This window comes from Perissodus microlepis, chromosome 20, assembly GCF_051167445.1.
Source record: "Perissodus microlepis isolate ML-2025 ecotype Zambia chromosome 20, ASM5116744v1, whole genome shotgun sequence".
NCBI classification, from domain to species: domain Eukaryota; kingdom Metazoa; phylum Chordata; class Actinopteri; order Cichliformes; family Cichlidae; genus Perissodus; species Perissodus microlepis.
The window spans coordinates 13,371,025-13,387,110 of record NC_140480.1 but is presented as its reverse complement, the minus strand read 5'-3'; the positions used below and the strand labels follow the sequence as shown (position 1 = coordinate 13,387,110).

At 43.1% G+C, this 16,086-nt stretch overlaps 1 protein-coding gene across 3 annotated transcripts in view; it reads right to left on the bottom strand.

The window, feature by feature from the left end:
• The window catches only part of LOC146364258 (plexin-A1-like), a 309,896-nt gene extending 294,190 nt beyond the window's left edge, over window positions 1-15,706 (bottom strand). For 2 of the 3 annotated variants that reach the window (XM_084916148.1, XM_084916150.1), the window contains exon 1: window positions 15,509-15,706. The gene's annotated coding sequence lies outside the window, so the exon portion shown is untranslated. Of the gene's footprint in view, window positions 1-15,144; window positions 15,473-15,508 lie in introns of those variants that run through there. The other variant, XM_084916149.1, reaches the window with a different exon arrangement.
• Between the last annotated feature and the right edge of the window lie 380 nt (window positions 15,707-16,086).

Below are 16,086 nucleotides of genomic sequence, written 5' to 3'. Positions count from 1 at the left end.
CTCTACAACAGGAAATCAACTGACATGAAACACTTCAAGGGAAACCCGAAAACGCACAAGGAAACAGACACTCCAACACAAGACAACCTGAGTCACACACTGGGGTCAATCAGAGAGAATGGCCCAAGCTAACGCCATAGCAAGGAGGTAAGTCGACTCATGCGTGAAGGCTAATATTAGCCTAAAGTACGGTGGCCCACCTGCAGATTGCAGTATTGCAGTGCGTTTGACCTCTCAGGGCCACCGTACTAAAGTCATCAATAATTTTAGATGAATTCTGAAGCCATGCTGCAGCGCTTTGTTCATAATGATCACCCCAAATCCTTTTCGACTGACTTCTTAAAAGTGATAAACAGTGAGGCTCATGGGTATTGTAGTATTTAGTAGCATCTGTGCCAACATAGCAAGAGCGAGAGAGGTCAGGGGGCATTACTTGTCAGAGTTAAAATAATCAAATTTGTTGGCCTTAGCGTGAACCTGTAATATAAAGAAAGCATTATTCAGAGCGCTTTGGTGGTTGTTAATGAGCACTGAGTAATGCCCTCAAAGGAAAAATATACCCTTTTCCATACAACAAAACAACAAGATGTGTGGGGAACGTGGTTTTAATTAAGGAACGCGTCAACAGCATGAGACTGAGGAAACCATCTGTTTCTGTTGTTTTTAGGAACAACGTAATAAGCCACCACAGCTAATTTGCCAGTGGTATAATGATGTTTAAAAAGGCAACCTATTTTAAGCTGATAAAAAAAATCCATCAATAGGACATGTATGAATCCAAGCCTGTAATTTACGATAAGAGGGTGTTTTATTTTTTCAGCTTTCCAAGGTAACAAACAAAACTTGACTGCCACGGTGCTAGTGTTTGCATTTGTCATGATGAACTGAGGCTTTGCACAGTCTTCCTGCTGCATGCTACACTCCTAACAGCCACTAAGTCACTCTTAAACGGCACACTTGCAACAATTCCTCACTCTCCCTGTCTCGCGAGCGCGCCCTCATGCACACAAACACATCTTGCTTCTTCTCTATATATTTTTTCGGTGTGGTAATTGGGGTGTCTCTGGGGTGTCACGCTTACATACACACACTCCTTGAAAAACACACACATATCCAGTAGCATAAACGCACAAACATCCACTTCTTCAAGAATGACAATGTGGTTCCAGTAGGTCATGGTATTTGTACATCTCTCTCACAAACACACACACACGTGTACAGCAGCAGTTTGTCTGCTAGTCTTTATCACACCCTGGAGTTTAACCCCTTCTAATCCCTTCAGAGCGGCAGCGCTTTATGGTCAATTCACACTCTTTCATGCTTTTTTTTGTGTTGTATTTTCTCTTTGTGTAGCCTCAAGAGTAATCCTCTCAACTGCTGTGGCAAAACATGAGGCACGTGTGAAACACACTCATCACACACGGTGACAGTGACATGAAGAGCATGGTGATATACTGCAGTCATACAGCACCGGGTGCTGACGTGCAGTGACGTGAACAGGTGTGATTGATTTCAGCTATACCTCACATAAAAGCTTCTTTTCTTTTTAGGTTTTCCAGATACTTGTGGTTCTACGTTTAAAGCTGTTCAACAGAAAACTGCAGTGACTTAAAATTATTTTTTAACCAGATTAGTTCTTATGTGCTTCTGTTTTATTGTAATTAGTATTTCCATCACATTTACTTCACTAAAATGTCTGCAATAATGTTTTTTAAGCCTCAAATTGCAGTTCACCTTTGTTTTCTCTTCGGTGTGTTGGGTTTCAAGCGCCCAGGCATCGTGTTGCCTCCTTCTTATTTGCATACAGTTTAAGTCTAGGCTTTCCTTATGTGAATCAGGGGCATCAGCCTTGACATGAGGCAACTGGAAACTGATCCAAAATAAAAACCAATTTAAAGCTTCTTGACTTATTTCTCACTTCAAATGTTTTCAGAAACACGTTTTGAAAGTCTTCAGACAAGCTGCAAATATGCTGGTTTCACTTTAACATCCAGGAGCAGACCGGCAACAAGAGGGGGTTCTTCTAGTCAGGGGCAGCTAAGTGTTTGCACTGTTGCAGGAGTAAAAGTCTGGAATTTCAGTCAAAAACAAAGATTTTCTCAGCAGCAAGCAATTGGCGACTGTAGGAAGGAAAAACCCTTTAAACAGGACAAAGAAACCTCTGGCAGAAACAGGCTCAGGGAGGGGCAGCCATTTGTCGCGACCAGTTGGGATTCGGGGGGTTGAAGACGAAAGGATCGAATGGTAGAAAAAAACAGTTGTATCTTCAGCCCGGCCACAACGTCAATTTTGGAGTGTGCTACTGTTCTCAAAGGCAACAAATGCAGATGTAACGAGCCCTTAAGTGTCTTAATAAGGTGAGGAGTCAGTATGATGTCCCACCAGAACAGCTCCAGTGTTCAGTGGAATTGATTTTCCAAGACGCTGGAGCTCTACTGGATTAACGGAACACCATTCCTCAAACCCAAGGCACCGCTCCCATCTTGACAGAAATATTTTATCATAGGATAAAGGTCATCACAGAAATCAACTTGGTAAATACCAATACAAGTGGACCACTCCAGCAGAATTCCTCTCTAGAGGACAATGACCGGATCGTCTCATTATAGCAGTCCTGATGCATGCTCAATCGATTTGCATATTAATGATCAAGGAACTGACCTCACAGCCGATTGTTCATTCAGTGGGCTGGTTTCAGTCACTGTGCAAATGTACTGTTTATAAGGTTGGGGAAACCTGCAGTCAGCTGAGACTGAAGAAGTCACTTGGATGAGTGACGAAACGTTTCTCCCACAAAACGCTACGTCCAGATGAACAGAATCAACCTTTTGGGAGTCTCATTGTAGCAGTTGAGGATTCAGCTTTTTCCTTGATTTGCCTTCTCATTGTTAGCTTGGTAGCTATCTCCAATAACATAATGTGAAAGTAAATTTTAAGGATTTTCTTTTATGGGAATGCATCAGATAAAAACAGACTTGAGCTATACTTGGCATCAGTGAATCAGAAAGCAAAGACTCACCTAAGGCAGTAAAGGGCATTTTTCATAGTTTTTAACAATTAGTATAAATGATTCTTGAGTTAATTACAACAATCACTGAATGACATTTTGAGGCTCATTACCTAAATATTTATGATTGGTTTAAAAGAAAAAAGACAGAAATCCAAGAACTCTGCTAATCATAAACTGTACACACAAGGCACACACAGTTGCCGTTATACACAAAGTGAGAGGAAGAAAAATGGAGCTGAATTCCTCCAGGAGCACACAGGGAAGCCAGTCAACTACATCAGCACACAGTGGGAAAATGAAATGTTGTGTTCAACAGCCACATAAACTGTTCAGTTTCCTCAGTTCCACAAGAGGAAAGAATTTGAAACAGTGTGTGGAGACGTGAGGCATGAAACACACACGCACACGTGCACACAAAACACTCAAAAATAAACCCCACAGCTACACACAGAAACACGCTGACTCAAACACACACATAATATTTCACACGAGCAATTTCACAAAACCACATACATAAACACTCAGCTGCTCCGACTGCTTACACACAGGCAGGCGCTGGTACGAACACACACGTGCGCGCCGAACACAGATGTGCACGTTTGCAGCGAACGGCTCCATTTCTCTCATTAGGGAGAAGGAGCCGCCTGCAGCAAAGCCTCCTCTATTCAGTCTGCTGAGATCTCTAAAACCAACAATACTAGTCAGAGAGAGGAGGGAGGAATAAAACATCTTACACGGCATCTATATTAAAAAAACAGATGAGGAGGCTGAAGGGAAGAAGAACTGCCGTCATAAGAAGGGTGGCGCAAACACGCTTTGAGCAGTGTCTTCGGGGTATCTCAAATTTAACGAATTCAATTTAAAAAGTGTGACAGTTCATCTGGAATGTAATGGGCGGCCAAAGCAAAGAACAAAAAAGGAGGTTAAGATTACAAATCACTAAACCCCACCCCAAGTGCTTGCTCAAAGGAAACTGGTGGGTTTCTCTCTCTATAACACTCTGTGGTCTCAGCCGTACCATATGAAGTGCCCTGAGATGACTTATGCTGGCAGTATTTAATTCAAGACCACTATATTAAAAAAAGACTGCTATTTCCATTAGCAGTAATATATATTTGGCAGAATGGCTCTCTTCGGGGACCTACCTGCCTCTCCGTATGCATATGTGGGAAGCATAAGTCAGGAGGATGAGGACACCTTCTTGCAGTATTATGTGCATAAATGGAAAGTTTGAGGCAGAAAGAAGAGCAGTGAGACCCCAAGAATCCCAGAACAAAACAGGCTGAACAGCACATCCCAGATTTGCCAGTAGGATGTGTGATATATTTAAGTGAACAATGCTGCATTAAAGTTAGCTACATGATGTCTTTTATGATTTTTGAGCAACAGCAACCAAGATCAGGATGGGTTTATTTGCCAATTTCTGTGCCTTTTGTTTTACCTTTTAAGCAATCCAACCATTCAATTTGGTGGAACAGCTGATAACAACATATCACTGTCCACTGCTTTTAGTTATATGGAAGTGGAAAAGACATTTAGAGGTCTATTAAAACTGTTTATTTGTTAAGATTTAGGATTTTTGAGATCCATGTTTTATGCTACACATCCTATAGGATTAGGCACAAAGATCATCAAGAGATTTTGTCAGAAAATAGACTGGGTGTCCAAAGTCCAAATGGGCGATACACCAAGTCACGAAGCCATGAGTCAGAACTCACTCAACATTGCATAAATAACCAGAGGTATGAAATCTTGCCATGTGTTTGCACATGAATCCAACTGCCTAAAATGAGGACGCTTTCTTGTGAAACAATAAAAAAGTACAATGAAAAAATGAGACATTACCTGCACTTGTACATAACACTGCAGAAGTCTTTTCACTCTCTGTGTGTTTAACACCACTCGGCATTTAATCATTAACCAACCATTCGCAGCCGATGGCCGTCCTTCCCTGAGCCTGGCTCTGTTGGAGGTTTCTTCCTATTAAAAGGGAGTTTTTCCTCCCCACTGTTGCCAATTGCTTGCCCATAGAGTGTCGTCTCAGTATTATTGTAGAGTCTTTACCTTACAATATAAAGCGCCTCAAGGCAACTATTGTTGTGATTTGTTAGTATGGCTTAATTGCAGAACATCTGCACTGTTCTGCAAATAACACTGCAGAACAGTGCAGATGTTACTCGAGAACTTAAAGAATAGCGAGACTGCATACATGTTAATGTTTAGAAGGCACAAAATCAATGTCAACTGCTTTGGAGTGTCAGACGCTTGTATGTAATCAGTTTTGGAGCAACTGGTCATCTTTAAGGGGAATCTGAATGTCTGCTCTAAATTTTATAGAAAAACCGCAAGTGACAACCTCACAGTGTGTGTGATGAATGAAAATTTATGCAGCAAGAATGCAGCAAGAATGAATGCCATTTGGTCCATTCATTTCTGTTTTTTTGCCCAATGTGGATAGAAGTAATAGACAGGCAGGCTGACTTAACCATCTCCAGAGCTGTGATGCTGGTGTGGCTACAAAAGTCAAGGGTACTCACACAAGACCAAAGGCCAAGACTACATGAAAGCAAGTCTCATAAAGTTTGACAAGCATGTTGAGACAAGGCTGTAGGATTTGCAAAAAAAAAAAAAAGTTTTAAAAGTGAAATCCAAACAAGACGTGTACGAGTCTGATGTGACTTTAGATTTCTATCTACCAGCAACCCCAAAATGAGCCTATAACACAATATAGCGCCTTGATTTCAAAACACTTGGCTCTCTGATGTGATGAACAATGAGTTTGGGCTTTTTGATACCAATATACCTCCACACAGTAAAATTAGATTGTAGCTGGCGGTAAGAGCAACTCTGATCTGCATAAACGAAAAAGTGGACAAAAGCACTGTGTGATGAGAAACATGAAAAGGCTTGAAATAATAGCTAATACTTAAGAATTCTCTGGGCTTTTAGAAGGCAATGTGAGCCTCCTGAATGAAAAGAAAGACAGCGCCACGCAGACAGAGGATAAAGAGACAGAGGGGGTGAGAATAACACACGAAATAAGAGCGCACAATACTTCAGCTGTGGAGAAAGGAGAGAGGAATAGAGATAGGCACAAAAACAGAAAATAACAGACAACCCCATTAGGCGGAGGTTATTGAGTAAATTCATCTCGCTAGACAAAAGCTTCTCCTGTGGTTGTGTCACTGCTGCTTCCACCGAACTCAACACTTTCTCTCCAATTTCCGTCCATTTGCAACCCCCTGCATCTGTTAAAAGCTAAATTGCCCGTCTACACCACCTTAAAATGCTTTCCCATGCATCACCACCCTATAAAAGCAGCATACTCAATGGCCGCAGAGACGCCAGTTTCAAACAGGAAAATTCAAGGTGCCTTAAATGGATTTCAAGATGTTTTTTGACCCACGCAGTGTCACCTCCTATTTTTTTGTTTGTGGTTGAGAGGAGGCATTTACTATCAATACTGCACTGTTTCTGTGTCTTATAAACCATATCCGTCTTTGCGACAGAATTCCGGGTGATTTCTAGCTGCCAGGATTGCTTTTAAGGCAAATGGAAGAAAGAAAGCTGAGCTGGATTGGCAGAACCCAAAGAGGCTTAAACCGAGAGGGGAAAGTTCACTTCTCAAACCAAGGAAGAAGTTAATCTATCACAACAAAAGCCAAGGTGGTTACATTTTGGCGTGTTTAATGTACTTCTCCTTCCTCTCTGAGTTCAGCCCAGATAAATGCCCACTCGAGATGACGGGCCCAGTAGTAAACTTGAGATCAATTGAATTTCATTGCACCACTTGCGCTCAGAGTCAATTAAACATGTCAAATTCAAAAGCAGTCAAACAACAAGATATATATGAGCCTATAGATGATACATAAAAGAAACAAGGACGTTTGCTGGGATGGCCTTGAGGAAAAATGCTGAACCTGGAAGTTACACTTTTCTCAAGATGAGAGACAGATGACGGCGCGCATTGCAAATGGTTCTCTGATCCTGTTTCTCATCACACACACACACACACACACTCACACGACATTACAGCCACCCCTCCCTCACGCATTCAGGTTTGTGTTTGACCGAGCACTCAACAAAATGAGATGTGTGTGTCTGAGCGTGCACAAACAGCCATGTGTGTGATGATTGGGGGAGTGTCATTGCACTCGCTGACTCAGCATTTCTGCTGTCATTCCTGTCATTTCCTCACAGCAAAGCCAAGGGGGACCTGCCAGGATCCCTCTCGATGACTATGTCTGTTTACCTTATGTTCTCCTCCAGCTGCTAAATTGGTTTTGTTGGCTGCGTGATAAACACTCAAACACTCTTTTTCAGTCTTTATTTATTCTTTTCTTTCTTCGTGACTTGTGATAAAAATGATGTTACCGTACATTGTTTTTGGAACCGTTTAGGATACAAATACAACTTAACACTTCAAATCATCTGGCAAAATCAATGCCATAAATTGCCAGGAAAAAGTGGCTGTCTGAAAATATTCCTCAAACTGTAGCTGCATCAGCGAGTAGTCACAATAACCGTGTTTTTCACACATAGACTACTTGGACAGGCTGCCCAGGTATGTTGACAGTCTTCCAAGCGTATTTTGTTGTATTTTTTCAACTGTCTGACACAGCAACACAAATGAGCTACCGCTGGGCAATATCCTCACTCTTATTTTGAAAGCTCAGCTACATCCAGTCCTTACCGTCAAGTGTTTCCCTATAGGAGTTCCTCGATCTACAATCTGACAGACCCCAATCCCTCCATCTTAAACAGCAGCTGGCGATGTTTGTCCCTGTTCTGCTTGGTTATTCACTGAGAGCTGTAAAGGCACTCCAGCTACAACCTGCAGCAGGTAGAGTGCTTGCTGCCACTAGAGTGAGCTCACAAAAACAGGCTACAGAGCAGAAAAGGGACAACTGATGCAACCTAAACCAAATCCAACTCCAACATGGTGGAGTTGAAGTCTGCTCATGGAATGAGGAAGTTACTGGAGAGGCTGGACGATTATCCCTCCATCAGATTTAGTCACAAATTAGGTCTATATATGGAATTATTTTTGTTTGCTCTTCCATCTTCATACAGTGTAGTTGTGTGGGAAAAACTAATTAAGACTCATGCCACTACCCCACTTTTTTATGTGAACGTCATTATTTCTTCATGCTTGACAGGTTGTTTGAGGCTCGTCCAAATCAAATGCCACAAAAAGACCAACTCAGATGAAATATTACTGACTTCTAAGCACCTCTGTACAATCACAGCTTCACCTCCTCATCAAATCCCATGTAGCACTACATCCAGCTGTAGGCTCGGACAAACGTACCATCACTCCCTGATTAGCTCGCATTCTTGTAGGAAGCGATCTTATCCAAACGAGGCTTTCGAGTGTTGTTGCTGAACATATTCCGCACCCATTATAGTCTGTTTGTTGGTTAAGTAGAGAAATTTCTAAATGTTGTGTTTTAACTTAAAATCTTCTGAAGCTGCACTCGAGTAAAGAAGCATGAGGCCATCACAAGAAAGTGATCAGCAGACGGATACTGACTTACGACAATAAGTCTTGTGATCCAAATCGCCAGAGACGGAAAAACGTGATTTATCAAATGAGTCACCCATGTCACTCTGGGCCTGTTCCAACCTTTGGGTTGCATGCTCCCAATCCTGGAAGAGTGTAACTCCGTATGGTGTCACACTTGAATCTTAAAAGCTTAGATACAGATGGAAGCCTAATATCATTTCCATGTACATGTTTATTTACTCTGGAAGAAGCCGTAAAACTTTGTGAAAGGAGTCCAATATGAGTTGATCAGTCAGTGAAACTCACTTCTGTCCAATAACAGTGATACTTGAGTGAGTTATTGTATCTTGAACTGTTCTGTTGGTAAGCGCTGCTGTTAGCCTCTGTTAGCTAGCGTTAATGAAACTTTCTTTGAAATGTGGAGTGGCTCTAACGTCGTTGAACTCAGACACTTAGCGAATAAACTCTCACAAAATGTGAGAATTTTATCAAACTGTTCGTCACAGGGAAAGTATTACTTTTTAACTCAAAGCTAACATTAGCTAGCATAATGTTAGCTTCTAACCAGCTTTGTTGCTTAGAGGGATTCACGTCTAATCTGCTGACATTAAGTAATTGCAACAATATGGATAATAAATAACATGCTTGGGGAAATGTTTGTATGTTAAAGCCCTGAGTGGATGTATTCATTTGTTATGGAGGTGAAATTACACACTAGCCTGCGTATATTTATGAGTTCAATATACTTTTTTACTTCAATTCAATTTAGTTCACGTTATATAACGCCAACTGACAACATATATGATATTTGAAGACCCTACAATATTACAGAGAAACCCTCAACAACTTTCTTCTAATATATAAACTCAAAAAATGACGGACTGTACCATTCAGTTTTACTTGGGCAATAAAATTCCTGATCATGAACAAAAATTGATTAAATCTTGAAGCTTGAAATCAAATGGAATTTGATATCAGACACAAAATAAGGTGTTGCACTTGATAGATTGCGGTCCATAAGCCTGAAGGCCTTCTAACCCACTGCCACTCGAGGCTGTTTAGCTTGGAACAGCACTTAAATGTGGCAGACCCTTCACAGTTAAAGTGTAAAGGGGCCACACTGGAATTGGCCCCTCGTTGCTGTGTCTTCTCTCAGCTCTTTCTTTGTGACGTTTCCCTTCTCTCCTGATGCCTTTGAATTCCTAATCACTTCAAGGAAAACCTGAATTAGGGCTGCATGATTTCAACCTCAGTGACTTTCTATCCATCCCCTCCTCCTCCTTCTTCTTAGAGTCTCAGAATTTGAGACACATTGTCAGGAATGCAGTCACTCTGTCTTTGCCTCACTGCCCTCCGGTTCCTTATTCAATTTTTTTCTCACTTTCTTTAAAACTCATCTGCGTTTTTTTTTCTCCAAGACTCTGCTCTGCTGATGCTCTGTTGTTCCCCCCTCTGCAATTACTCTTCTTCTTTCCCTGATATATATAGATATATGTGTGTGTGTGTGTGTGTGTGTGTGTGTGTGTGTGTGTGTGTGTGTGTGTGTGTGTGTTTTTTTTTTAAGGGGGGCAGAACAGAGTGTGCCACCAGCTATGATTCAGTGTGTTTTGAGAGTTTGCTCCATTAGATTACATACCGAGTTGAAAAGCTGCCAGACATACTTGTTCATCTTCAGACAGCATGATATTTGAAGGAACAAAAACAACTTGCCTAATTTGAAAGTTTCTTCGGGGCCTTGTGGCTACTTCCTCATTTCCCGGTGCTCTGCTTGAAACCCACTTTATTGTTTTCAATTTCCTCTCTGCAACTGTGAAGTGCTTTACCTGAAAATTGTCTGAAAGCAAGACCGAGAGAAGTGTAACACCCGCCGTTACCTTTGCATCCGACCTCTTCACCTCAACAACATTCTAATTTCTCCGGCCTCTTATACCCGCTTACTCCCCCCTCCCCACCCCCCTTCACCGAGCCCTAGCCGAGCACACTGTACATTACCGTTTTCACCTGTCCGCTCACCTCTGCACACCTCAGCGAGCCCTCCTAAAGCCCATCCTTGTGAGCTTTTTTTCTCTCTCCTTTTTCAACAAACACTTTCATGGTGCCACTATAGCAACTTAAAAAACGAAATCGGTCCCTGCCCGCTGTTACTGATTCTCTCTGATGTCACCTACGTTCTCTTCTCTCTCCAAAGGAAGCGATAAAGCTCAAGAGCAAAATTTAAACTGCTTCATAAACACCGAGAAAGAGCTCCATGTAGAGAAAGGTGTTGTATCTGTTTTTTGGATATTTATTTTATGTCACGCTGTGTGGATTGTGAGTTTCGACTTTCATATAGTACAGTTTCCTCCCACTCTGGCAAAGAAAAGGAGTACTTTATCACTAAAGCTCGCCTATTTCTGGTGGGGGGGAGGGACGGGGGGTTGATTTCAGATAAACAAGACAAACCTATCACTCGGAAACCCCTTCCATCTAGTCTCTCTCTTGTTTTTTTAATCACAGTGGAACCTTTTATAGCGCGTCAAGTCCTCATACTGATGTCTGTTAAAGTTAAATATTCAAGGTGCAATGCCCAAAAAGTCACAGATTTGTAGCCGCCTTATCCTTCCTTCTGTCATCCTTTTTTCCCTCTGCTCCTTTTTATCATTTCCCTGCTGTACCTTCCTCCCACACGTCCCCATAGCCCAGGGAAAGTCTAACCAGGATTACAGATAACAGAAGACAGATCTGCATCTGTAAGCCATGTACGGAAAAAACAAGAATGAAGCACTCCAACTTTGACCTTGGCCCAGCACTAAATATATACAAGGAGAGAAAGGAGAGTTAAGGGAGGATATTCAAGTGTGCGTGCGCGCGCGCGCGCGTGTGTGTATTTCCCAGACACACTTATCTGAGTATGGGAAATATGGGGATATGTTGATTGGATTGATGCTGCATAAGAACAGGAAGTTCAGGGATTTTGTTTGGCTGCACATGGAGATAGGGGTCGTGCACACGCTCACAAAGACACACACACACACGCACACACAGATTATTTTGCTGCCTCAACTGTTCAGACAGCACGGAACATAAGGCAGAAATTGGCCATTTGGGACAACAAATACAAGCTGCGTGGTCTGGAGCAGCAGCAGCACAAGAAATTGGGATGCTGAAATTCTTTTAATTGCTGACAAAACAGCGGCAGAATTATCCTCGCGCTCACCCGGATAGGAAATAACTCCCCCCGTCCACCCGCCCACCCACTTGCCGCTCGTCTCGCTTGCAAATTCCAAACGCCGATGCTAACGACAATCAAAAAGCTCCTTTGCAAGTCTTATTTTCAACGGGGGAAGCGAGCGCTTCCAATTACGCAGCGTGCGAAAGTGGCTCCCAACTCCTCGCGGTTACCTGTCGAATCTGCACGGCGTCGGAGCGTCTCTTCCCCCTTACAAGAGGAACTACTTCAATCTGCCTGCCCCGTTTGATCTGCCATGGCCTTTCAGCGCAGAGGCTGCATCAAAAAGATGCGGGGAACTTAAAAGCCCCATCGCTTCTCTCCATCTCTCTCTCTTTTGCTCCAATCGTTTCTTCTTGCATCCTTCCCAGGTCTGATTTTTTGTTGTTGTTGTTCAGCCTAAAATTGGGTGCTGTAAACACTTTGTCAGTGGCTGATCGTTAAAAAAGGAAAAATACATTCTTAAATTCTTACTAAATGCTTCATATTAATGAGCACTAATCATAAAGCTTTGGCTAAACATAAACGATGAAAGCTCCTTTTTCTAATGTTCCTCTCATTCTTAGATCATTCAATCCTCTTTCTTTGAAACAGTGACTGACAGATGGGCAACCACGACCCGTCCTTCGCACAGCCACGCTGCTCTGATCTGATCGAGAGGTTTTCAGTGGAACCACTGAACTCCACCACTCTGAAGGTGTCCTGCACTTGGTTATCTGGGCTCACACATAACAAAACAGTAAAGTTATTATTTTAAAAACAGATCTCCTTATTGGAACGACTGACAGCTATGTATAGGCAGCAAGCGGAGGGAAAATCCCATCGTCGGCTGACTGCTTTTGGTTGTAATCAAGTATGTGACCTGGTGGGAATGTTGCTCTGATAAACCGTATTTGGCGCTCTAGTCTGTCACTGAGTTATCCGAGCCACGTGCATAAGCTAAACTAGGGAGACAAACTGCCTTTCAAGTAGTGGAAGGAAAAAAATGTGTTGTTTGTTGCATTCAGACTGGTATTCTGACACACAATATCACTTTTCTTGGCAGTCTAGTCATCAGCAGCTCAACAGGAGAGAGCGCGCAGCTCTAACACCGCTGGGTCGGCAATTCGGCTCCCACCGGAGCTGCACATACAGTATTTAAATGGAGATCTCTAAAGGCGACAGGAATAAAATAAAAAACAAACCGTCGGCTAAATGTCATTTTCATTGCATCATACAGACACGTTACCATAGCCAACCTTCCTGTGAGTGTTTCTCACACCGACTGAGTTCAGACTGCTTTATCAGTCTGCTTTATTGCAGTTCTGCTCGCCCCCCTCTCCTCCTGGCCTTATTTGTTAAAAGCACTCGAGGTACGGACCGCAGGGTGCACTGTCGATTGTCTGCGGCTCTCATCTCAGCCGGGATCTGAGGGTTGAGAGTAAAGACAGGGCTCCAGCAGCCCTTCCGCCACACCACCACTACCTGACCCTCCTACACACACAGATTCCCTGCGGTGGCTGCTGCTTTCACCCAAACAAAACCATCTCCGAACTACAGGCAGGCGTCTAAGATGGTTATAGTGATTCAATGTCAAGGAAGCGCCAAAAAAAGCAGAGGCATACATAATTAAGTCGCATCCACGAACCCAAAATGAGGCTGCTCATCGAAATACCCCTTATTAAAAAGTACTATGCGGTAATTACTTAATTACTTTGATTAATTTCAGTTAATTAACCTCAAAGGGATACTGCAATTTCAAAAATGAGTCCAAAGCTTTAGTATATTACAGTTTTAGGGTTAAATAAAAGAGGTTAAAATGCCAGAAAAGTACCTGCTTACAGGCACGTGTGACACATCACCCACAAAGAAAGTGTTAATTAAATGTCGCCCTAACTTTTGACAATTTTTTTTTAATCCAACAGAGTATGGAGTTGTTTTTAAAAAGCCACATGAGAAATCCCAGAAGTCCACTTCGATGCGACTATAACACTGCTTACCCACAGAACGTCTATTGTAGGTAGAAACAGGATGCATAATGAGCAGGGGGAGAGAATATCATACCCTCTATGAACAATTTAATAATAAAAGACTCCAAGAATAAACTAGGTAATTAGGTTGCAAGCACCTCAAAGCACATCCAGCACCGCTGTCGCCGGAGTCTGATTGTGACTCATTTTGGCCTAAAAACCTTTGGAAAAAAAAGCACAAGAACAACAAAAACCCCACTGCGTTTCTCCGGGTGCAACCAGGAACTAATATTTTCCCCAGTCACTTAGTCACATTGGATGTCACGCCTCGGCCCCGGAGTGGAAGTGATGCTCAGGGTTTCCTGCTTTATCGACGGGTCCCAGCACAGGCGCAACATGACACACAGACACACACTTAAGAAAGGGGGTCTCTCTCTCTTTCTATTTCCCTTCATCTCTTTCCATCTCTCCACATAGCACACATCATCTCACACACACACACACACACTCATGCTCACAAGTTTACCCTTGAGAGAGATAAGTAGAGAGAGAGGGAGGGAGATGAGGATGGAATATGCAGAGACGGCTCACATCTCTGTCTCTCTCTCACACACACACACACACACACACACACACACACAACCTAAAGAGATATATCCCCCCCCCCTCCTTTTTCTGTGTGCTTGGCAGGCAAACTGGTGGCTTGATGCCCGTAAGTCTCTCAAAATCAGCCTGTCTGCCTCACCTACGCATTTCAAGTCAAAAATTCATAAGGTGACACAAAACTGTCAGAGCACGTTTGACGTGCCTCCAAAAATGATGACGCTATGGGCGTGCGTGTGTGCCCGCCTGGATATATATTTTTATATGTGGGAGGGTATGGGACAAACACACAGGAACACAAAATCTGCAAATCCACTCATATCTCACAAACACACACACAGCCGTGGAAGCAAACAACACCCACGAGCTCTCGGATTCATAGGTCAAACATTTACATTTTGCGTCTAGGCGCATACACAACAACCAAACATATGAGACCTTGCATGCATGCAAGCGTGCACGCGCACTCTCCGCGTGTTTCCAAGTTGATTTCGTGTCTTGAGCGACATCACAAGTTTTCAGCAAACAATCGTCATGATAAATCACAACAGGCCACAAAATAAAAAAATATATATATTTAAAAAGTCCGGTACAATTTTCTGGTGAGCCGGCTGTGCTCAGCAGAGGTTTCGGTGACTGATCGCTCTTCTAAACGGCACCACTATTACATTGCGACAGCGTTCCTATCAGACTCCTGCCGTCCTCACTACGCACCACAGCAACATTAAAAGCTGTGACATGCTGGACATAAAACACCGCCGCGCATCTTTGCACTATAACTGCCTCATTCATGCTGCCACTTTGCATCCAAGAAAGAAAAAAAAAATCCGCAGCAGCTCCTCGCCAGTGAAGTAATGCAATCCTTCACCTTCAACAACTTGAGCAATTCCACCAAAAGCCAGAGAAAGAAAAGACCTTCAGATAGTCCATGTGCAACCTCAGCATGCGTTTGGCTGCTTCCCCTCCAAAGCGCAAAAATGAGAGAAACACAAACCCCGATCCCCCCGCAGCACTGAGTGGTCCATGTGTGCTCTGTTTAGAGTGGAAGTCGGGAGAGAGGCATCGGCAAGAGGGGTACGAAGGGCGACAAGGAGAGGAAGGGTCGGAGAGGGAGAAGGAATGTCACCAACATTTCGGATGTAGGAGAAGACAAAAAGAGAGAGAGAGGGAGAAAGGGTTCCGAGACGAGTTGCGAGGTGACTATCAACCACGAAAAGTTTGGCTGTACTTACTGATCAAACCGTCCTCTGCATTCGTGCTGCATGGCATTTCTTTTTCTTTCTTTTTTAAAAAAAATGTAAATATAGATTTAGGATGTTGCAGCAGAAGATGTTTCCATTCCCGCCGGGACTGGTCACACAGCAACAGCAGCAGCAGCTGCAGCAACGGTTCCAAAAGCTCAGCTCTGCAGTTCCGTGCGCACACGAGAGCAGCGCTCAACATGAATGAGAGGAGAGCTGCAGTCAGACTCCGGCATCTCAAAGAGGAGAGAGAGACCGAGAGAGAGGGAGGGAGAGAGTCAGTGACAGGAGTGCGCCACCTTGCGGCGCAAATGGGTTACAGCGGGTGTCCAGGCGCACTACTCCATGGTGTGTGTAGGTGGCAGCATTGGACCCTTGTGTTCTTAATCTCATTTTGCGCTGGCTGAACAGCAGTAATCAAAGGATGTACTTTTTTAAAAAATATATTTTTTTTTTTCGAGGGACCCTCACGCACACTTTGATTGATTGCTCTGCTCATCTTGGCCTCATGCAGAGGAGCACTGCTCTGTTTTCATGTCTCACTGCCCCATGTGATGTATACATGCGTG